General features: G+C 40.3%; 1 long non-coding RNA gene across 2 annotated transcripts in view; it reads left to right on the top strand.

The window, feature by feature from the left end:
• The window catches only part of LOC112662545 (uncharacterized), a 66,009-nt gene that overhangs the window by 23,435 nt on the left and 18,399 nt on the right, over positions 1-24,175 (top strand). For both annotated transcript variants that reach the window (XR_003138646.3, XR_004816815.2), the window contains exons 2-3: positions 12,810-12,920; positions 13,797-13,875. This is a non-coding gene — a long non-coding RNA (uncharacterized LOC112662545). The remainder of the gene's footprint in view (positions 1-12,809; positions 12,921-13,796; positions 13,876-24,175) is intronic.

Raw genomic sequence — 24,175 nt, 5'->3', positions numbered from 1 at the left:
ATACTCTCAAAGATCTTAAAAATCAGAAACTGGGATTTCACCCTGCAAAATAACTTCATGAGTTTTTGTAACAACTTGATATTAAAGGTATGTGTGGCCGAATCCAGCCTGAAACTCACATTCATTGTAAATAAAGTGTATGGTTATAGCTGTCATCTACCTGAACTATTGAAGACTGTGATAGCTACCCATAAGGACCAATAATTGTGAACATCCAAACTGGTTTCGGTCAGTTCACCATGCCTGCCAACCCTGGGGGATCGGTGATGAGTCCAATTTCATTTGATCTTGAAAATTTAAAGAGCATGACGCTTCCTTCTATAGTGCTAGGGAACAATGCATAACTATTACACACTTATTCCATCAATACTACCAATGCCAACATTTGGAGGCTCTCTCTTATAATCACTGTTAGTGAAAGTCAGTCTTTCTAATTGTTACACCTGGCATGTTAGAACCACACTTTGTTGGAATTGTGTGTCTGTAGTCTCAGCAAAAGAAGCTGAGGTTCCTGCCCAGGAGAAATGGAAGGTAAGTATCACAGAGCTTCTACTGTGTTTTATTTGGTTTCCATATTTTTTTAAAATATTTTATTTATTTATTCATGAGAGACACAGAGAGAGAGAGAGAGAGAGACAGGCAGAGGGAGAAGCAGGCTCCATGCAGGGAGCCTGATGTGGGACTCGATCCCAAGACTCCAGGATCACGCCCTGAGCTTGAAGGCAGATGCTTAATTGCTGAGCCACCCAGGTGTCCCTGGTTTCCATATTTTGCCTTGAAATATTGTCCATTCATTTCTACTCAACCAACAAATATGAAGCACTTAATAAGGATTAGCCCTCTATTAGGGCATGTAAAGATTAACAATACGAATTAAATATAAATCCTGAAAAAACTGATTTTATACTTTGGTGAGAAAGAAAGAAGTATGTGCAAACATCAGTCAATAATGAAAACTAGAATATGACGATTTAAAAATAGAGGGATAGAGGCACCTGGATGGTTCAATCAGTTAAGTGGCAGACTCTTGATTTCAGCTCAGGTCATGATCTCAGGGTTGTGAGATTGAGCTCTGCACTGGGTGTGGAGCCTGCTTAAGATTCTCTTTCCCTCTCCCTCTGTTCCTTCCCTCCCTGAGCTCTCTTGTGCTCTCTCTTTCTCTAACAAAAACAAACAAACAAAAATAGAGGGATAAATATCATGCTGGGAGCTCTGGCTGCAGGGATAATCAGGCTGCAGAGAAGAGGATGAGGTAAGTCTTGAAGAATGAGAAGGAATTTGATAGAGAATAAGGAAGTTGTTTTGTGTCTGTGGGAAGTCCCAGAGACAGGAAAGTCCTAAATTGTACAGGGAAGAGTAGGTAAAAGGACACAGTAGGTGACAAGAACAAAGAGGAACGTGGAACCAAAGCTTAACCATATGTAGTTGTGCAGTGACACCAGGCACGGAGGCATCCTGCCATGTAGGCTGCTGGGGGGTGAGATCCCGCCCTCTGCCCACTCATCAGCTATGCAGCAACCTTCGGAAGGAAGGCATGTCTTTCCTTTCTTTTATTTTTATTATTATTGTTACTATTATTTTTACAGAGCTTTAAGTATTTTACTGTGCAAGTTGTTAAAATGGATAATTAGGTATGAAAAGGGACAAAGAGCGTCTTTTGAGGGACGCCCGGGTGGCTCAGCGGTTAAGCGCCTGCCTCTGGCCCACAGCCTGATCCTGGAGTCCCCTGATCGAGTCCCCGGATGGAGTCCCCAGTCAGGCTCCCTACATGGAGCCTGCTTCTCTCTCTGCCTGTGTCTTTCTCTCTGTGTGTCTCATGAATAAATCAAATCTTAAAAAAAAAAAAAAAAAAAAAGTCCATTGATATCTCTGAGCTACATAAAAGCACAGCACACAGCATTTTTGGAGGCTGATATAGTGACATCTATCAAAAGTCTTTAAAATGTTTTTTAGAGATATCTTTTCTAACTTACACAAAGACCCCTACGAGTTAGTGGGATTTCACTCTTGAGAGTCTTGAATGTCACCCCTACCCCACCCCACAGAGTCTAGGCTTTATCCTGTAGCCAATGAGAAGCCCTTGAGGATTTTTTAAAAGGATTTAAAGGGTCCCTGAGAAATAGTGTGACTAATGAAAATAATAATAAGTTGGATATTAAGCATACTTTCATTGGGGCTCACTCTGTTTCAGGTATATTCTTGTATATTCACAAAGGCCTCTCTGAAAAGTACATTTTTCTAACATAAAGTGAATGAATCACACAACAGATGAGTTTTTTAAGAGCCTATGCCCGGTACAAATCTAAAGCCTACTCTAGACACTCAGCCTAGAAACTTACCTCCCTGGTTTTTATTACATTGGATCTCTTCAAAGATCTCTAGTGTGGTATCCAAAGGAATGTTTGGATGAAAGTGCAAAATAAAACAGAAAAACACACACATATATAATCCAAAAGTAAAAAATTCATGTTTCTCCTTTTTTCTAGACATTCTTCATTTTTCCATTTATAACTAAACTCTCTATAGACCTTCTACTAAGATAAAGCTTAAACTATAAGGCATCATTAGGTAGTTTACCCAAATCAGGGCAAGATCATGAGCAAAAATGTCAACCAACTTCCCCCATGCAAACTCTGACAGATTTCCATTTCCACGTGTCCCTGTGTTAGATAATACAGCATTGATCAAGCAGTCACTGGATCATTAGTAATCAGCAGATCCAGCCTAAAGGCGATAGGCCTCCAGGAAGCAGCAGTGTCTTTTGCCTTCCCGGGTACAAACCAAATACCCCCTTCAGGGAACACAAACAGGAATGCAAATTCCAACAAGGGACTTTTTCCTGGAGGAGGATCCGCCCCCCCCCCCCCCCCCCTCCTTTCCCACCTGGTTTTCTGTGATTTCTGCACAGACCAAGGCCTCCAGGTTCAAGTACAGTTGGCAGGGCATGGGGGTGGGGTGGGGGAGGCACTAAAAGGAAATATTGAATCATCCAATAGGGTTTCTCTAACCCACATACAGAAAAGAAAATTGAAGCCCAGAGAGTGACTTTTCAAGTTACTTGAGTCCTGATTTCCAGTCCACTGCTTTCCTACCACACTATTCCGCCTCATGAGTTATGTCTTGTGCTATCTTGCTTGTGCAATAGAAGAGTATAGTCATTATTTATTTTTTCAAGTATTTTCCTCTCATATGTAGGTGCTTTTTTGTTAGCATTTTTAATCACTGAAATAAATGTCACATAACGTACAGTTCATCATTTTCAAGTGTATACTTAAGTGGTTTTTTAGTATATTCGTTATGCTGTACAGCCACCACCACTTTCTAATTCCAGAACATTTTCCTCACTCCAAAAACGCTGTACCGCTTAGCAATTATTCCCCATTGGCCCCTTCCCCCAGGCTCTGGCAACCATTAACCTGCTTCTTGTTTCTATGAATTTGCTTCTTCTGGGCATTTTATATCAATGGACTCATATGATACGCAGCCTTCTAAGTCTGGCTCTTTTGATTTAGCAGTGTTTTCAAGGTTCATCCACAGTATAGCATGTGTCAGGACTTTGTTCCTTTCTATGGCTACATAGATGGGCTTTACAAAGTGGGTCCTAGACTGACAGATAAGTAAAAGTCTTTTCCTTTGAAGATTTTTCTTGGAGTTAGCACTGATGTATCTGACCTGAGAAGCACGCAGCCATTTTCTAGAAGGCAATTTCATTATGTACAACTCATCATGTGGATGCAACTTTCTCCTTCTCCTTATGTATGTGCACATACCCTCTTTCCGTTTTTCAGCCTCAGAGGCTCCATAACGGGGCCATGCTCTCAGACCCAGCCAGGGTATTATCACCACCTTGTCCAGTCTTGAGCAATAATGTAACTCAGAGATGGAATCAGGCAAGTGGCTGTCTTGTTATTAATTCCTTTGCTTAAATATAAGCTATCACACAGGAGGAATTCTGTTAGACATTCTGCTAATTGCAACTGAACTTAGCCCAGCATTACTAAGCCCACTCTTCTCAGGGACAGTTCACTTGTTCCCTTAGCAGCATACCCTGACACATATCCAGCTCAAGATCAGAGTTAAACCAGATCCATTTAAGCTACAGCTAAATATAATTCACTGTGCTGTTTCAGAGCTTAGCAGGAGAAGGGGGGCGGTGGTTAGGTGGAGAGGATGGGCTACTATTGCTCTTTTGTTGCAGGAAGTTGCTGTGCTTTCCTTGTATTATAAAATAATCTCCAAACGTGAAGGTTCTGTAACTGAGAAAGCAGTGGTCCCTTTGGAGCCATCATCGATGTATTTATCATCCACTAGAGTCTAAAAGGGGAAAATGGCTTTATTTTTTAAAGCCCAGATATCTTTTAACAGGTTATATTGGACATTCCAAGTGGTTGCATTTTGTGATTTTTCTTTTTTATGTTTGTTGCTTTCTAAAAATTCTCTTGCTAGCTGATTTTTAAAGTTCTTCCTTGGAATAGATTAAATGCTCAGAAACAAGGAGGTTTTTCCTCATCCAAATTCATGGATTATTTGGCATGTTTTCTTAGAGTTTAGATGGGGAAGAAAGAGATGAGCTAATGGTAGTCACTATGTGATAGCAAGACACAATGATAGGAAGAATTTAGCATCATCCTTCTCTAAAACATGAAATTCTACTGGTGATTCTTATATAAACATGGATTAAGAAAAGCATGTCATGTAGCATTATTTGACTTCAAGAATTCATTGTCAGGAGATCAAAAAGGCATGAGCACTCCAGGCCACCCACTCTGCTAGCACATTTGACTGACACTTCGAAATGCTTTTCCTTTCTCTCATTAACCACTCAATTTCTCAGCCTCCTCTGTATCTAGGAAAGGCCATGTGACAAAGTTACACAGTGGGGAAGCTTTTGTTTTTCCAATGAGAGTGGTAAATGTTGCCACCGTGGAATCGCTTCTCCCTTTTGTTCTTTGAAAGTGGGGTGATACTGGAGATTCAGCAGCCTTTTTGGGCAATCATCTTGCTATAATTAAGGAAAGGTCAAGAGAATTACTGAGATGTTAGCCCTGATATCACATCAACACTGCCTACTTCTAGCCTTCAAATTGCTTAAGAACTATAAGCCCCTAAAAAAACAAACAAACAAACAAACAAAAACCTATAAGCCCCTAATTGTTGAAGTCATTTTTAGTATGATTTTCGCTCCTTGAATGCACTGCTCACATAAACAATTTATGGAGAGAATGTTATTACATACCTGTCTTTTGCCTTACTAATGTTTAAGAGTAAACATCACTTTTACCTTAATATTCACCCTTTTTCTCTGTCCTTTGTATTTCAGTATTGTCTACAGTCTGTTTTTATTATTTTATTCCGTTTCACTCATTTTCACAGAAACTTAATAGAGGCATAAGTTTTAAATTGAGGAAGGGAGGACGGGAAGATTTACAAAATACATTTTGAAAGACATATATCCATAAGTAAGTTTCATTTTCACAATCTAATGTGTGTTGCTCCATTGAGATACAAATGTTTTCTGGGGCAGTTGCAACCAACACATGGTAGAACTAGTTGATGTGGGAAAATGACAAAGGGAAACTGTGACCATGGCTGTGACTATGAAGCTGTCTGACCATAGGTCTATTTGTGCATGAAGACAATTCTTTTAGAAACCCATAACCTTTTGCAACCTCAAATGCCAAAAGCAGAGTGTGAAATAACCAGTGTAGAGGAATAATGGGGGTTTATGATTGATATTGACTACAGTAATAGGTTTAAGAATTGTAAAGACATTTATATTTTTTAGAAGAAAAAAATCTCTACTTTTAATCATTTTCAAATTCATCCCTTGAATGGATGCCTGTGGTCTGTTTAGGAGAGCCTGGGTGGCTAGCCTATTGTTTTGTCTGTTAAGGATATTGTCCATTGAATCATATGGCTTCCTGTGTATTAGGACCTTTGGGAAAATTTTCTGTCTGATTATAGAACCAAGAATTTTTAGAGGTAAGCAACAAGTTTGTTTTTATCCCATGAATATTATGATTCATTTAATTGTCATTGAACTGCTGATTTTTGTTTTATTGGGTGCTTTAAAAAAAAAAAAGGTGGGACGCCTGGGTGGCTCAGTGGTTGAGCGTCTGCCTTTGGCTCAGGGCATGATCCCAGAGTCCCAGGATTGAGTTTCACATCAGGCTCCCTGCATAGAGCCTGCTTCTCCCTCTGCCTATGTCTCTGCCTCTCTCTGTGTGTCTCATGAATAAATAAATAAAATCATTAAAAAATAAATAAAAATAAAAGTTATCCAAAAAGGTACACAAGTCTCACAACTTTAGTTCCTATTAGCAAAGAATGAGCTAATCAGGCCAGATTTTCATGAAACAGCCAAGACTGACTCTGACCAATAATGGACCCAATCCCTCCATTTGACGTTTCCCAGCACAGACTCAGGATATGAAGTATTAACTAACATTATGTGAATTTTCAACAATTTATTTATTGCTATTACCAACCTTAAGGATTCTCATTATAATCACAGTAAATAGAGATAAGTGGGCATTGTAATTAAGAGAACAAACAATTCCAAAAATATATAATTGCTTTCACATCACCATTGAAGTCTAGTTTTCACTCACATTGAGTCTGAAATGCATGTTCCTGATCAGCACAGAATTCTTCTCTACCCCAGACTCCTTCCAACTTATAACTCCACTACCTTGACCATGTAGCTTCCAAAATTGCCCTGCTGCTCTGCCGTCAAGCCTGCAGAAGAGGAAAGATCATGAGGATGGAGGTTGATGGGCCAGGCCACTCATGTTTCACTGGCCAAAAGTCAGCGCCATGGCCATACCTACATGCCAGGGAAGCTGTGAAAGGCAATGTAGCTCTGTGTCCAGGAAGAAGAGCAAACAGGGTAGACGAAGCCCAAGCCGGTCTCTGCCACAATGAAAATGATGATAAAATCAAAGGCACAGAGAGTTCTATAATCTGAAGGGGGATAGAAAATTCAATTAACTCTAATCACTTGGTGAGAAGATAGGCTAACACCCCAAGGGGGACTGTAGAATTCTATCTACCCAAATCATGTGTTAAAAAGTGAAAGAGGCTATGATAAAAATAAGATAAGGGTGAAATTTGAAAGATACTCTGAGGACACATGGACACGTTCCTTCTCTGGTGACACGGCAGGCAGAACCAATCCAACTATAAAAAAGCGGCTCAGTGTGTTAACCCGTTGTTCAGGTAGACTTCTCCTGGAAAAGCTCCCAGGTTCATATACCTTGCTGATAATCAGTATTGTAGTTCCAAATAACTCCAGCCTGCCCAGAATGCTTCCCCGCTCCTTTTGGCTGATGAAAGTGACTTTGCTTCTCTTGAGAAGATGCAGAAAAAGTGTGCAGATAGTGAAGCCAATCAAACTCATAGTATGATTACTCTCATGTTAAGTTTAAGGAGTGAATTTTATAACCATTGCAAACATCAGTTTGTTTGTTATTTAGGGAGTTTGAAATGTTTAAGAGACTCTAACAATTTACCCTTATGGTTTTATTTTCAAAAGATAAATTGGTACTCAATTTGTGATTTTTTTCATTTGAAAATTGTAAATAATTGAATATGTTTGTGCAAAATGTATGTTTAAGGGAACCCCAATTAACCACATGTATAAATTAGTTTTATCAGATTCGTAAAAGTTAATTGAGATGTAGGAAGATTTTACTTTCTAGGTTTGTGTTGCCCGCAGGCATGTGATATGTCTCAGAATATCAAATATATTAAGTTTGTAAGGGTAGTCAAAAACATTTCAGGAAACTTAATTACATGACCAACTGTTTGAGGAAGCTTAATCTTTTTAAATTTATAAGCTAATTGAGGGGCAGCCTGGGTGACTCAGTGGCTTAGCACTTGCCTTCAGCCCACGGCATGATCCTGGAGACCCAGGATGGAGTCCCACATTGGGCTCTTTGCATGGAGCCTGCTTCTCCCTCTGCCTGTGTCTCTGCCTCTTTCTCTGTGTCTCTCATGAATAAATAAAATATTTTTAAAATAATAAAATAAAATAATAAATTTATAAGCTAATTGAATACTAATCAACAAGCAATTATTTTTACATAAAATGTCTATATTTACTAATAGAATAAATTTATAAATTTATAGATTAGATTTATAGGCTAATTTTGAAGACTTAAGGTAAACTGAAATATCCAACTTTAACAAACTGAATATTAATTAATTAGAATAGATATAAGTAGTTCATTTTACTCACAAATCTCTCACAAATATTCAACCGATAGGAGTAAGAAAGAAGAGAAAGACAGAGGGAGTGGTGGGCATTTAATAAAACACAGGGTCAAAAACACTTAAATTCATCTCTTTCAAAATGTGGTATGAGGCTAGAAATTGGTCCATGGTATTTCCAGCACAAACAAAACAAAACAAACAAGCCAAAATATGATCTCTACACATCACAGTACCACAACTTGGAAATCAAAAAGGTACAACAGGTTGCTATATTATATATACATTATATTTTTACGAAGTCAGCTACATGAGCTTAGTTATGACAAAAGAAGTTTTGTCTCAGTCCTTAGGGTCTCCTAAAGATTACAGGAATTTTCAAGAGCCATGTTGCCTTACAGATTAACTGTAGATTCTAGAGAAGTCAGGCAATATCCTGCCCAGATGACCACCTGACCTGAGCCTCCTTGCTGGTGCTGCCTTTTGTCCATCAAAGGGAAGTGGTTCAGCTGAGCCTCCATAGGGAACACTAGAGAGGCTGAGGTGGGGAGAATAGGGAGAAAACTGGGAGGGTCTAGAGACCTGAAGGTTGAGCTCTATTGAGGCTTATGTAGGGTGCCAGGAGAATAGGGGCCATTCTAGGAATTCTGACCAGAGCAGGGGCCGGTCCTGGCCCCAGGGAATGGGTCTGACCAGCATTCAAGATGGCCTTTGTGTTGACAGAGTAACTCTGGAAGCAAGTAAGAGGACAAAGGAGGGTCTTGTGGCAGTGGCTACAACTGCAATGGAAAGATCTGGCCACATGGCACTGAGATTTAGAGCAGAACAGAGACTAAATATAACCAACACTCCCACCAGCCAAGGGACAGGAGAAGGTTAGGAGAGGCCTACAGGGAAGTAGAGGCTCTTAAAGAACAGATGAAATAGACTGTTGGTGTCCTGATGCCTTAACATCTGTACTAATAATTATCATCTTAACTGAACCAGATGAGGCAGGAAGGGAGCTGCATATGTGAAGTTCTGAGGGGTGGGCATGAAAGCGTTGTGCTGTGCAAAGCTCAGGTAGATGGTGTGGGAAAGGAAGAGGCCAAGAAATGGAGCTGTATTAACCACATCCCAGGACTCTAACCTCTACATGACAGTAATGCCCCTTAAGCTCTGACAACAACAACAAAAAATGTCTGCAGACCTAGCCAAATGTCCCCCCAGGGAACAAAATCACCTTTATCTAAGAACCATTGTTCTAGGATGTAAGCTCCATGAAAACTAGAACTTTTCCTTCTGCATTCCCAGCACCCACAAGTGGCACTAGTCAGAATTTGTTAAATGAATGAATGGCTTATAGGTAGTGTCATAGCAGTAGAAATGTAGTGATGATATGACAATAAAATTCCCAAACCTTCCTGGATGAAAACAGGTGAAAACTGATTCACATAAGAGAGAGTCAAAAGAGATTTATCCCAATAAAGAAAGAAGTAATGGTGATATGTTAAATGGGATATTATTCAGCCTTAAAAAAGAAAGCAATCCTGTCATATATGACAACATGAACGTTCCTTGAGGACATTATGTGAAGTGAAATGAACCAGTCACAGAAGGACAAATACTGCATGATTCCGCTTATATGAGGTGCCTAACATAGTCATACAGAAGCAGTGAATAGAATGGTTGTGAGTGCTGGGGGAATAGGGAAGGACAGTTGCTCTTCAACAGTTATATTAAGTTGTAGTTATGCTAGATGAATAAATTCTACAGATCTCTTGTGCAACATAGGGTCTATAGCTAACAATCCTGTGTTGTACACTTAAAAATTTGTTAGGAGGATAGGTCTCAGGGCACCTGGGTGGCTCAGTTGGTTGAGTGTCCAACTTCTGGTCGAGGCTCAGGTCTTGAGCTCACCATTGAAAGTTCAAATCCCCACTCTTGGGCTCCACGCTTGGTGTGGAGCCTACTTAAAAATAAAAAAATAAAAGAGGAGTATAGATCTCATATTAAGTGTTCTTACCACAGTTTAAGAAAGAGAAAGAATGGTTTATTATACTTAAATTTAAAATTTTTCTAGTTGGTATATTGGCTTATTTCCTCATGTTAATAATGAATTTATGTTTACCATTTTAAATGTATTTTTAATACATTTAAATACAAATGTATTATTTTCTCTGGAATTCTTAACATTCCCAACAGAAACCCACTTCTGTTTTTTGTTTTGTTTTGTTTTGTTTAAAGATTTTATTTATTTATTCATGAGAGACACAGAGAGAGAAGCAGAGAAACAGGCAGAGGCAAAAGCAGGCTTCTTGTGGGGAGCCCAATGCGGAACTCGGTCCCAGGACCTGGGGATCATGACCTAAGCTGAAGGCAGATGCTCAACCACTGAGCCACCCAGGTGCCCCCTACTCATTTCTGTTTTAACCAGAGTCCATTTTATTACTTAGGTGAGCATACCACTAATCATCTAGTGATAGCAACAAGACACAGAAGTCATAGGGTGAAAGAGGAGAGCGCAAAGCACTTTTAACATTTTCCCCAAAATACCATGCAATAGCAATACCTCAAAGGAAAATCTGGTTGAACTTGTGGAGTGGGTAAGATGTGGGCAGATCCTGAGAGGCCAAGCCAAGGAGTTGTTTTAAGGTTTGGAGTATCGGAGAGCCATGAGCTACATGTTGAGCACAGTGACATGTTGTCCCCAATGCCGGCAGAGGATTCTTCAGGCATTGGTGGGCAAGACAGACTGGAGAGAGGGAGAGATGCCTTTGAATGGGCTACAATGTCAAATGAACAAAGGGAGTTGGCTTTTGGAGCTCAGAGCCCAAGTAACACAGTGTGGAAAAGACTGTAAACCTTTACTTCTGTCAATCGAGGACGAAGTTTTCTTATGGCTCATGCTACTTATTTACAATTTTCTGGATTTAAGACTGTAATGATCACCATGGATTTATTTTCCTTTTAAAAAGAAACTCTGGGAGAGAGTCATGAAGACCTGGACAAATCAGTGCTCTCACTGCTTTGCTTGGCCTTGGCCATTAAGTCCAATCCAGTGTTATTTGAAGACAAAGGGATTATTTTGTCTCAAGGGTAATCAACTTTAAGATAAGATTCTAGGATGGAATCTTCATTTTAAAAATTCTTTGTTTTAAGATCTGGAGAATAATTTTTAACTATTATGAAATTACAACCTCTTAACCTTGCCTTTTTTCTTTTCTTTCTTTTCTTTTTTTCTTTTTTTTTTTTTTACGACATTATGGCACAGAAAGCCAATGAAACCCCAATACCCGTTCTTATCTCCCTCAGTGACAGACTCCCTGGTTTTTCAGCTGGGAATATCTAGTGTCCTTGCTAGATGCTGCCTGTTGCTAAATTCTGACTACTGAGATGGGGACATGAATTTTCCAGGATTTTTCCTTAAAAGATACTCAGGGTCTGCTCTTTTCCTTTGACGCTTCCTCCATCTTGCTCCTGGGACCCAGATGTGGACCCATATGTGGCCAGCCTGGGTAATGAGGAGGCCAGCCACCCCTAGCGATGGCAGAGCAGGGAGCCAAAGGGGTCTGGGGATTTAGAGACTTCACAGAGCTGTCATACTACCGGCCTGCCTAATTGGACCACATGAGACAGAAATAATCTCATATTTTGTGTGAGTCTTTCTTTGAAGAGTTTTCTGTTATTGGCAGTCAAAACTAATCCTCAGCAATATGAAAAATAAAATTCTGTTCTCCTTTCAATCACCTCTTAAAAATATTTTAAAATTTCTCTCCTTCATTTTTTCTTCCCTATGGTTTGTCCCACGTGTAGCTGATAAATGTCCTCTTAAAGAGATTGCCAGCCTTGTCTCCCTCCACTCCGTCTGCTTGGCTCAAATGGCCCCTGTTCTCCTGAGATGTTTATCCCCATCTCTGCCTGTCATGTGCTCTGTATCATTCAAGGCCTATCTCAAGCATTACCTTTCCTAAGCAGGTTTTCCTCTTTTTTTTCAACAGGATGGGATCCCTGTCTCTATGCCGCATCCACAGCACTGTGTATTTCTCTCATCAGGCAACTATACTCTGTGATGCCTTCTTGTTATTCTATCTTTTATCCCCATCCTAGAGAGCAAGTACTGTGAAAACAGAAACGATGTTTATTCATCTGGGCAATCTCTATTGCCGCTAGCATAACTCTTGTTTAGGAAGGATGCTTGATAGTTATTTGTGCAATTGAATGGCCGAGGCTTCTTGGCATAGAAAGAAACCAACAGGAATTCATTGCTGATCCATTTGTTTTAGATTTTATTGTTCAGTCTCTCCTATCTTCTACTTCATCATGAAACAGAGCCCTTTGCAGTGGGGAGAATAATTAGATACGGTCTTGCATAATTAGTTGTCATCATCTAATAAACTGTAGCCCCTTGATATCAAGAATCATGTTCTAAGCCCACTTTCTATTTCCTCTTTTATGCCTCCCCACCCTGCCTAAGAGTTCTGAGCTCATTGTCACACTCACTGAATTATTTAAAATACTTGTTGAAGTAATGAATAAATGAAGTCAAATTACTTCTTCCTTGACATTGATAACATTTTCTTTTCCCAAATCTTTCTTTTTTTCTTTTCCCTTTTCAGGGCCTGCCACTCGCTCTGACCTTCCCAGCTTTCTTCTAGGCTGCCCAAATATTATTCTTCGAAGATCATTTCCAGCTCTCCCCAGAGCTCCCAGAAGTCCACCAACCAAAGGTAGGAAATAATATAACTTTTTTAGTCTCCAAATAATGAAAAGATGGTACCATACCAAAGAGCTTGAAGTACCAACATTTTTAAGGGGCATGATCATAACTTAGACAGGCTTTTAAGAAATATGCATGGATATGTTTAAATCAAAAATTGCTATGATGCCAACAGGTATGATGCTATGTGGTCAACACTTCAATATAAATAATGTTTTTAGAGTCAATCAAGATGTGTTCTTGTTTGGTTTTGTATGAGTATATCCTACCACTTTCCAAATTGGAATTAAAGTAGATTAAGATCTGTTCATTTTCTGATTTGGAGCTTGCAGGGCATTCCCAGAGGACACGGGATTGGGAACCATGCTCAGAACAGCACCATCAACAGAAAGGTCTATCACCAATAGATGCCCCATGGGTACTGCTAAGTAGAAGGATTTCTTTCCTAAAGACCACACCCTTTTCTAACATAGCTTTCTCCATCTACCTTCCCTGGGATCTCTCTTCATTGGTGTCCTCTATGATTAACATATTCAGTGGGTGAGCATCCCCAGAAGTACACAATCTCATTACTTAAATAACTTTGATAGAGCTTTTAACAGTTTAAATTTTATAGCTGATACTAGATTTATTTCTTAATCACATTCTTCCAGGTCAACCAAGAGTCCTTTGCTTCATGGATTTCATCTCTGCAGGCTTTATGATCCTCCTCTCTGGGTGTATGGGTTAAGTCCACAGATTCACACTTTATATGGCCTTGGGTATTTTAGGTGGTGATCCTTCACCAATATCCTGCTCACAAAAATTTCCCAAAACTCACTTGCCCCTTTTGTGAACATGCCTCTAGTCAGCTGCTCTAATCTGTTCTTCCTCTACTTCTATTCAGACAGGTCCCAAAGGCCACTTCCAGCAGTCATTCAACCTGCATCAAGTCACAGTGCTGTCAGCTTTCCTCATTTCCAAAGGTCTGTACAGTTTAACAGATCTTTATGGACAGACTCTCTCATGCCAAGCCTTTCTAGGTTATGGGGGTATAAAGATTAAGGCATGGTTCCTGCTCTGGAGAGGACGAGCTTATAGCTTCCCCTTTGCTTTTCATATATCTTGCACTCCTCCAATCATCATCAGTCCATGTGAATAAACATTTTCTGGGAATTGCTACATTTTTCAGGGATGGGAGTGATACCACATGGCCCTATCCATCAAGCAGGCAAAAGATGTTCAGATGAATGTCCATCAGGGGAGAGAACATATTTCTCTCATTCCCTCTCCCCTTACTGTGACAATTTTGTGTCTAGAATGGCCAAAATTGACTTTTCCTGAAGCTGCAGGAGATATCTGGGAGGGAGGGACTCTTGTTGCTTTGAAACAAAATGAAACTGAGATCTGGGGCAGTCGAACCACTTATTGGTTGGCTCCTATTATTTTAAACCTAAGAGGGTTGTCTAGGTATCTTACAAACAAATCTGGTAAGTAAAGATGGTGCCTCATCAGAAATCAAGAGTGGTGGAATAAAGTACACCAGCCGTCCCAAGGAAATCTTGGAAGGGAGGGTGGGAAAGAAACTATGAAAACACAGGTCTATGAAAGGTTGTATTTCCTTTCCTCCCCTCTCCCTTCCCCTGATGGACTTTGCTCCTTATCTTGGACCTGGAGGAAGTGTCTGTAACTCTTCTCTGGAGAGGGGGAATCCCACCCTGGGAGTCTGTGTTACTATTTCTCTAGCCAAATAGCCAAGCTCTCCCCGCCTCGACTGCAGACTCTCACTAAAGGGATCATCTTTCTGGTTAATCTTCTGCCATTAACACCCACTAGATCACATGTCTTCCCTATTAATCCAATTTTGGGACTTAATTGTATTATAAAAATGTGTTTCTTCTTTCTGATTTTGAGTTACATTACAAAACCTTCTTCTATGAAGTTAACCTGACTGGCCGCATGATGGATCCCTTCTTCCTGGCCTCCCCCAATCAATGACATAAGCATAGTGGGTGGGGGTGGGAGCATCCAGGACAGCCCCCTCAAATGAAAACTTATAGGAAAGGGTGAAACTTATAGGAAAAATTACTACTGGAGATTTTTGAGATTTCTTGAAGTTTTGTTACCTCTCCGGGGGGGGGGGGGAGGTGTAGGAGGGGGGACTCTATTTCCACTTAGCAGTAAAAAAAAAACCCTTAAAAACCTAAGGTAGATAGTGTGCTTGTCTCGGGAATAGTAGAAACTGAAACAGAGGTGGGATGCAGTTTCTGTGCTACCTCAAAATCAGTCTAGGCCAAGAGAGGGGCTCAAGGTGAAGAGTCCCTGGGAGCCTGGAAAGAAGAGGTAAGCAGGAGAAATGTTTGGGACTTGTGTTATCAGTAAGGATGGAAGGGCTGAGAAAGGACCCTGCCTGGGCCTGGGGAGTGAGGGTTTTCACCTGAAGAAAGGCCCAGCTCCCCAATACTTCTGTGACTTTGTAGATGGTCTTTGACATTTCTGTACCTTTGTAGATGAAATGAATGAGAGTCCAGGCACTCTGAACAAAGATTTCATGACTTTGGGGCTTTTCCCTGGGAGCACCACTGTGTTTCACACCAGAAGTCCAAGATTCAAGTCCTGGCTCCTGAGACCCCTGGCTGGGAGATCATGGATCTGTCTCTTATGCTCTCTGGGTTCTTGGTTTCTCCATCTGTGAGAAAAAAAAAATTCTACCTGCCTACCTCTTGGTCAGCAGATATCTGAAGAGCGCCATTATACTCCAGGTACCAAGCTCGATACTGGGATCCAGTGAGTGAGACAGTATGGTCCCTGCTCTCTTGTAGCTTACATTCTACTTTGAAACTGGCTGTGAACAAGTAACTACAGGTGTGATGGTGTCACAGTTGAAAAGTTCCTGGACTTAAGGATGTGTTCAACAGGGTACTTAGCCTAGATGGGGAGGGCAGGGAAGAATTCCTTGATCAAGCAACCTGAGCTGAGATGCAAAGGATAAGTAGAAGTTAGAGCAGTGATGTGGGAAAGTGAGAGCTGGTTGTGGGAAAGGAACAATGGTGGAAAGATTTAGGAGGGAAGAAGAAGGTGGCATATTGAACAACAACAAAAGCGGACAGAGTGATAGGGAGTGCAGAACCACGTGAGGAAGGTAGAACGCACTGTGCTCAGCTCATGGGCCACAGTAGATTAATTCTAAGGAAGATAAAATGAATAATAAAGTGTTAACATTTCTTGGGCCAGATGCCATGGTCATCACTTCCCATGCATCATCTCATTTATTTCTCCCAATACCCACAAGGTCACATGATTATTAAAGAGAGGAGCGAGAACACAAACTCAGGCAGCCTGCCCCAGCCCCCTCACGCTATAAATGTGCTTTATATAAAAGTTCTGTGCAGACACAAAGGCAGCTTGCCATTGTCACATATGGACAGCTAAGACCCAGAAGGAATCATTTCTCCCCAAATTTCTTTTGGATATTCCTATTTTTATGGGAGGTGTCTCCCAAGGCTACAGAGAATGTGAAAAATGAAATCAGCTTCTTTTTAAAGAAACTCATGAGGAACAAATGACTCTTGGTCTGGCTGTTCCTCTCTCTGGTCAACATCCTGGCAGGAAACTTCCAACGTTGCCTGTAACAAGCACAAGAGACTAGAGAAGGAAGGAGTGTTTTCCCTTGCCTGTAATTTGGTTTCCTGTTTTCCTTTCCATAATTTGCATAGATAACTTTTTAAATGCTCTTAGGAGAAGTGTGGTTTGTCGTTTTTTTTTGTTTTGTTTTGTTTTGTTTTTTTAATCTTTGCCATGAGACAAGATTTATATGGGTGAGTGATCAGCCACAGGAATTGCACAGGATTGGCTTGAGTTGCCTGGACATAAACTCTGCTTCCCCCTCCCTGGGCCCTGTTCTGTGCCCCTTCTCCCACTCACCTGGAAACATCCACTCCTTCCTTTGTGCTCCCACTCTGGCCCCACAGTCTGCTGTGGCACTTTGGCAAGCTTATTTGCTTATGTGCCTGCTACCCTTACTAGACTCAGCTCCTTGGAAGCCAGAACTGTCTGATTCATCTGTTCATCTCCATGCTCACTTACATGGTGCCTGGTCCATACTGGCCATGCAATACGGGTCTAGAGACTGATTGAGTGAACAATGATATCAGCATCAATTGAGTACCTGCTCTGTGATAAGCACTATGTCAGTGGCTTGTAGGCATCATCTCATTAAAGTCATAGAAGCCTGATAGGCAGTTACTCTCTTATTCCTCGTTTTTCAGATAAGGAAACTGAGGCACAGGGTGGCTAAGTAAATCACACACGTAGTGAACCCCTGAGCCAGGAGTCCATCTCAAGTGTTCTTTCCCTTTAATACTCTGCCTCCTTCCTTAAAGTGGCAGGTAGAAGTCAGCAGCTCAGAGGGCTTGTTGTTCCTCACAGGTATTGACCAATTTGGAAAAGCTCTTACTCAGCATGGTAAGGCTTGTTTTGGGGCAGCTGTAGCAGGGTAAGGAATAGAAAGTTATGGGAATAGAAAGTACCCTCGTTTTCTGCACTCTTTCCTAAAAGAGCCAGCATAGAGTGGGGGTGGGGGGGTGGGGGAAGCTATGGGTCAGGCAGGCCACAGTTCAAATCCTGGTTTTGTCACATTCCAGCTATGTGACTCTGGCAAGTTGTTCATCAGCTTGGTATCTCTGATAGAGGGACAATCTCAGCTACTGCACAGGTGAGTGAAGGGGAAGTCAGAAATGTCTGGTAGAGGGCCCAGCACCCGGGGTGGCTGCTTTTCCCGTGAAGATGCCCCTGAGGAGAGATGCTCCAGCATCAATGGCCCTACCGCCCCTCATCCTCTGGCGTTAGCAGACACAAGGCAGCAGACAAAGTCCTGTCCCTCTACCCGGAGCACCCTCCCCCTTACCCCATCCGGATGACACTGTCCATTGTGTCCCCCACCCCACCCCAGCTGCCGCACCGGGCACCTTCCCTTATGTCCTGGAACCCTGGAACCCTGCCTTTGGGCTTGTTGCTGTTTGTTGTGTGGCTGTTGGTGGGTTGGCTGCAGGCTGCATTCATCTCCCCGTTTTCATCTCTCCCACAAAATAAGAATGGTACTTACATTGTTACATAGTTGAAAAAATTTTCCTAAAGAATACTATTTCATGACAAATGAAAAGTATATTCAATTCAAACTTTGTTACTTTGTTGTCCATAAATAGTTTTACTGAAAGACAGCCCAAAAAAAAAAAAAAAAATAGGAAGACGGTCCTGCTCACTCGTTTACATATTATCTACAGCTGCTTTCCTGTTCCAAGACAGAGTTGAGTAGTCACAACAAAGGCTGTATGGTCTGCACAGCCTAAAATATTTCCTATCTGGCCCTTTACAGGAAAAGTTCACCCATCCCCAATCTAAACAAATAACCACGGAAGATTCCTCACTCAGAAATACCCAACCAAACCTCTTCCCTTTCCCCCTCCTCCACCCATCCCCAGATAGGGCCTCAAGTCATAAATTCTATTGGATTAACAAGCTGCAAATACTCCCTGAGAACTTTACACGGGCACACCACACTTCACACTTTTATTTTATTTGACTTAATCGCTCCTTAGTACAGAGGAAGGAGAAGGTAAAAGGAGATGAGGAGGAGAAAAGCAAGGAGCAAGAGAAAAGAAGGAAGGAAACAGTGAGAAGGATATGCAAAGTCAGGGATCCCTGGGTGGCTCAGCGGTTTGGCGCCTGCCTTCAGCCCAGGGTGTGATCCTGGAGACCCAGGATGGAGTCCCGCATCAGGCTCCCTGCAGGGAGCCTGCTTCTCCCTCTGCCTGTGTCTCTGCCTCTCTGTGTGTCTCTCATGAATAAATAAATAAAATCTTAAAAAAAAAAGGATATGCAAAGTCATAAATAGATTTCTTCCAAATAAGCAAATCCATTAAAAGTCAGAAAGAGATTTAATGGAAATGTATGTTTCCCTGTTTCCCCCACAAAAGACACAGTCATACTATGTCTTCTTCAAGAAAGCCTAACAGTTTTGACAAGAAGGCAACAAGAGCTAATGACACAAGTTAGAGAAGAGAATTGTTAACCAGGCAACTGTTGTTGACATACTTAGTATTTACTCAAATTAGAAACTGACCAGTTGACAGAGATGAGCTCAAAACTCTTGGCAAAATGTGGCTGTCCTAGCAAATAAGTGGAGAAGTCAGAACTACCTAAAATAAATCACTGGATCCCTGAAAAAGAAAGAAACAGCAATTTTAGCACTAAAACCTTAATGTTGAAAGACTGTAGTAGTGAACTTGGAAAGTGCTGGGGAGAACAAGACATGGACATTATTTTGAAAAATCAAAAAGCTAGCACATTCACTTGATTCACATTAAGTCTTATTTTCTAGATAGAAAGAAAAGCCCCAGTGATGGTAAATACCAGAGAAGATCTGCTTTTATCCTCGGTGCCTAGGGAACTCATAGCAAGATTTCTGAGCACAGGAATAGGGATTGTTAAAATACCAGAATAAGCCTAGCAAAGCATTTTCTCCATTGTAACACAAAGACCAGAGATGAAGACCACAAGAGCACAAGTATTCGCCAAAGTCAAGTCCCACGGGGCTTTATTTCTTTCTGAGTGTGCACTTGATACAGAGGGAGAGATTTAATCTAAACAGGACTCACAGAGGGCTGTGAAAAGCTGAAAATTTTCATTTCCTCACCTCCGAGGCACTTAGTAGTAACAAAAGAAGATAAAAAGGAGAAAGCAGAAAAGCAAAAAGCAAAGCAGTACAAGCAAAAAGAAGAGGAAAACATTTGTCATGCTGTCTGCACTCTGAGCACTTAAGCATTTGCTTGGACTCCTGGCTCGCCCACGTCCAGCAGTCCACATTCCCAGTTTGGGGGAGTTAGTGCACAGGTTTATGTCAAACTGTAAAAGGCAACCCCCCCACCCCCAATGCATTGCCACCAATTAGATAGCAAGACAGATCAGGGAAAAATTAAATAATTCCAATCAGTACACCTCAAAACAGTCAAGGTCATGAAAAGTAAGGCTGGTTTGAGAAGCTGGCACAGCCAAGAGGAGCCTAAGAAAACATGGTAGCTGCATGTAACAGTGCAGAGGATCAAAGGGAAAACTAAATGGGAATAAATCAGAAAAGGAGACAAACCACGAAGAGACTTAATTCTAGGAAACAAACTGAGGGTCGCTGGAGGGATGGTTAGTGGGGGGATAGGGTAAGTGGGTGACGGTCATTAAGGAGGGCACTTGATGTGTTGAGCACTGGGTGTTATATATGACTGGTGAATTACTGATCTCTGTATCTGAAACTAATGATGTACTATATGTTGGCTAGTTGAATTTAAATTAAAAAAAAAAAAAAGTTATGTGCTACTTGGATGGGCTCCTGGAACAGGAAAAGGATATTAGGTAAAAAAAAAAAAAAAAAAAAAAAAAAAATATATATATATATATATATATATATGGGAACTTGAATAGACTATGAACTTTGATGAATAGTAATGTTTCAATATTGACTTATGAACTGTGAAAACTCCATCATACTTTTGCATCTCCCAAAATTCTCAATGGTCTCACTATAAGAAAAGCTTAGGGGGTAAACCATCCTCTTGACCTTGCAATGGCCTAAGTCAGGGTTTTCCAAAGGGAAGTTCTCTGTGAGATTTACTAGGTGTTATTTTAAAAGAGAAGGAGAGAAAGAAAAAAAGGAGAGGGTGGCCTTTGGTTAAATGAATTTCAGAAAAACTAGATTATGTTCTCTACTGTGGAACCTTTTAGAACCTTTCTTTGCGCAATGCACGTTGTGACTATCCAGAAAGGAGATGGAGAATGCAGCATTTCCCAAACTTGGTTGATTATGAAACTCTTTTATTATAGAACACCTCTTGGGACTAGCTTCCTCCTGAAGGTACTTTGGAAAACACTGATTTGTGCAACCTAAAAAGAGGATTAAAATAGCTGACAACAGCTAAAGAAAGGTCCCGATAAAGTGAGAAGACACACAATGGAAACTACCCAATTAGCCACTGCTGATTTTTAACTGGTTGCTTCAGGGCTCTGAAAGGCAAGAAATTCTGCCAAACTAATTGCTGAAAAATTCTCATTTTATGCCCAAGGCCTTAGACAAGAGCTTAATGGACTGTGTATCTTGTTAAAAGTAACTGGATGAGGAAACTATTAACATTAGGCTCAGTTGATTTCCTTTGTTGCTAAACAAAAGGCATTTGTGTCTCAGCCCTTTGAAGAGTTCCACAGATTTGCGTGAACAATGAATACGTGGCGGAGATTAGTTGATGAAGATGAATAAATTCTCCCTATTCTGGGGAACAAAGACAATTCAGTTTGCAAATAACTGCAGACACTCAAATGTATCTTGGACAGCTGGAATATTTAGAACTCATAAGCGAAAAGAAGTTGTACATGTTATTCCCTTAGACGTGCAAGTTTGTCAAGTCTAAATTGCATTCTAATTTAATCAGTTTGGGCTGTTGTATCTCATCAACAGAGCTTAAAATAATAACAGGCTCAAACTATGCAGGGTTTTCTTGCAAATTTGTTTCGAAATGTAGCAGACGTTAAGGGATAAGACTTGAATCTTGACAACACAGCTTTGTTATGGCATACATTAGTAGCATTTTTATCAACCTCTGACTGTTTTTAGCACAATCCCGAGGAATTGGAAGAATTTTGCTTGAGATGCATGTAAAATAGCAGAAAAAGATTTGTTGAGGAAAAGAGAAGACCTGAGACAGCAGAATAGAGTAAGGATCAGACTCGACTAGAAAGAGGATAGGCTTTTGGAAGGGTAGCAGATGTGGGTTTAAATCCTAGATCCATCCCTTCAAAGTTGAGTAATGCTGGGCAAGTCACTTTGGGAATCTTAGCTTCCTCATCAGTAAAACACAAACAAGAATATCACCTCACAAGGTGTCTTTCACAGTCCTGGACACTCAGTACATGATTATTCTAATAAGAAAGTACCAACATTAATCTCCAACAGCAAGGATTCAAACAAATGCTGGAATATCAGTGCAAAATGACTGGGATCCAGATTTATAGGAGGCAGAGGAAGGAAAAAGATGTTAGGCCAACTAAAAGTGAATGCTGTATGGAAAGAACAACTTTAGTTGCATCAGCAGAGTTTTTTGGATGGTAAGCAAGACTAATAAACTTTTAGCCTATTGGCATAACTGAACTCAATTATAGTCATTCTGCTTAAGTCAAGTTCATAGAATGGGCTACTCTGTAATTCTCAGATCAAAGTCTTCTTAAACTAAACTTCCTAAACTCAAACAAGAAAACTATTAGATTCTCAAAAATGATACAATGAAAGTGAACCAAGGAAATGTTTCCCAAAGTACATTCTGGATGTTATCCAGAAGAAAAGAAATTGTGAAATTATGTATTTTAGGAGCTTTTGGGTTAAAGTGAAACCATTTCTAGGCTTTTAAAAAGCAAAGTACATACATGGATAAAATTTGGACAGTAGAAAAGAGCATAGAATGAAAACTAAGATTTCGGCTCACTTCACCTTCTGTCCCCTCAATTCTTCACAGAATCAAGAATTGTTACTAGTTTCTTCTGTATCTTTCCAGAGCCATTGTATACATTTATAAGCCCCTTATTTTTTTAAGATTTTTTAATTTATATTAAAGAGAGAGAGAGCAGAGCAGAGGGGCAAAGAGAGAAACACAAGTAGACTACGCTGAGCGCAGAGCCCGATGTGGGGCTTGATCTCACCACCCTGAGATCACAACTTGAGCCGAAACCAAGAGTCAAATGCCTAACCAACTGCACTTCCGAGGTACCCCTATGTCTCTTATTTAATCAAGATACAGGTAGCTCTAGGTAAATAGGTCACACAAAGGATAGTATACGATATATGCTTCTGCATCTTCCTTTGTTCACTTAAATATATCTTAGGGGAAATATCAGTTCATTTAGATTGGTAATAGTCAACCAGGGATAGTATCTGAAGACATTTTGCTGTGGGTGCTACTGGCAACTAGAATTCAAGGATGCTGCTAAACATCCTACATGCACAGGACAGCTTCCTATAATGATAGATTATCTACCCCTAAGCAGCAGTGTTGCCACCATTGAGAAACTCTGGTTTAGATCTATCTCATTTTTTTAATGGCCACATACTCTTCCACTATATGGTTGAATCATAATTTATATAACCTGTGCAATATCAGTGGTCATTTAGGTTATTTCAAGTCTTTTGCTAGGAAAAAACAAAGCTTAAATGAATGGAAGCATATCTATAAAATAGTATTCTATAAATAGAATGGAGGGGTCAAAGTATGTATGTATTTTTTAAAGATTTTATTCTATTTATTTAAGTAATTTCTACATCCAGTGTGGGGTCAAAATCACAACCCTGAGATAAAGAGTCACATCCTCCACCAACTGAGCCAGCCAGGCTCCCCCATATGTGCATTTTTTATCATAAATATTGTCAGTTGTCCTCCAAAGATGATACAGCAATTTATATCACCATCAACCATGCATACAAATTCCTGTTTCCTCATATCCTATCCAAAGCAGAGTAGCCACATAATTTTTTATATCTGCCAATCTAATTAGTTGAAATAGTGTGTTTAAATTTGTATTAACTTATTATAAGTGAAGTTGAGCTTTTTTCATACATCCAAATTCCATTAATTATTTTTGTAAACTATGCAAGACTTCTTAGAGCCTTTTTTTTTTTTAAGATTTATTTATTTATTCATGAGAGACACTGAGAGGCAGATAGATGCCGGGATCACACCCTGAGCTGAAGGCAGATACTCAAATGCTTAGCTACCCAGGCATCCCTTCTTAGAGCCTTTAATATGTTCTTCTATATTATTATGACTCTCCAGGAGATAACATTCATCATTTCTCATTATTGTATCTTCTTTACTGTATTTCCTTAGCAGATCATTTTTAGTAAATATGGTTCTATAAAACACTTTGAGAATCACTAAACATGAGACACAGGATAACACTGACTTGTGAAAGGATTTTGTAAACCTTCTAAGGAATGTGTAACAGTGACTTATCAATTATTTGATGGTGTTTTTAGCACACAGGGAACCTCTGACTCCTAGTTAGAAGGAAGATGTGTCAAACTTGAGTTTACTGGACTCTATCACTTTTCCACCAAGTATTCTATTAGGATCTTTCCCTTTACAGACCAAAACCTAGCTGAATGAAACCCAACCAATTCAAACTAAGTTAAGCAAAACAAAACAAGACCAGAAAAACCTCTTTTGTGCACATAAATAAACTTTGGGAAGGTCTGTG

The sequence above is a fragment of the Canis lupus genome, chromosome 13 (genome assembly GCF_003254725.2).
Source record: "Canis lupus dingo isolate Sandy chromosome 13, ASM325472v2, whole genome shotgun sequence".
In the NCBI taxonomy this organism is placed as follows: Eukaryota; Metazoa; Chordata; class Mammalia; order Carnivora; family Canidae; genus Canis; species Canis lupus.
This window is presented reverse-complemented; position numbering and strand designations above follow the sequence as displayed.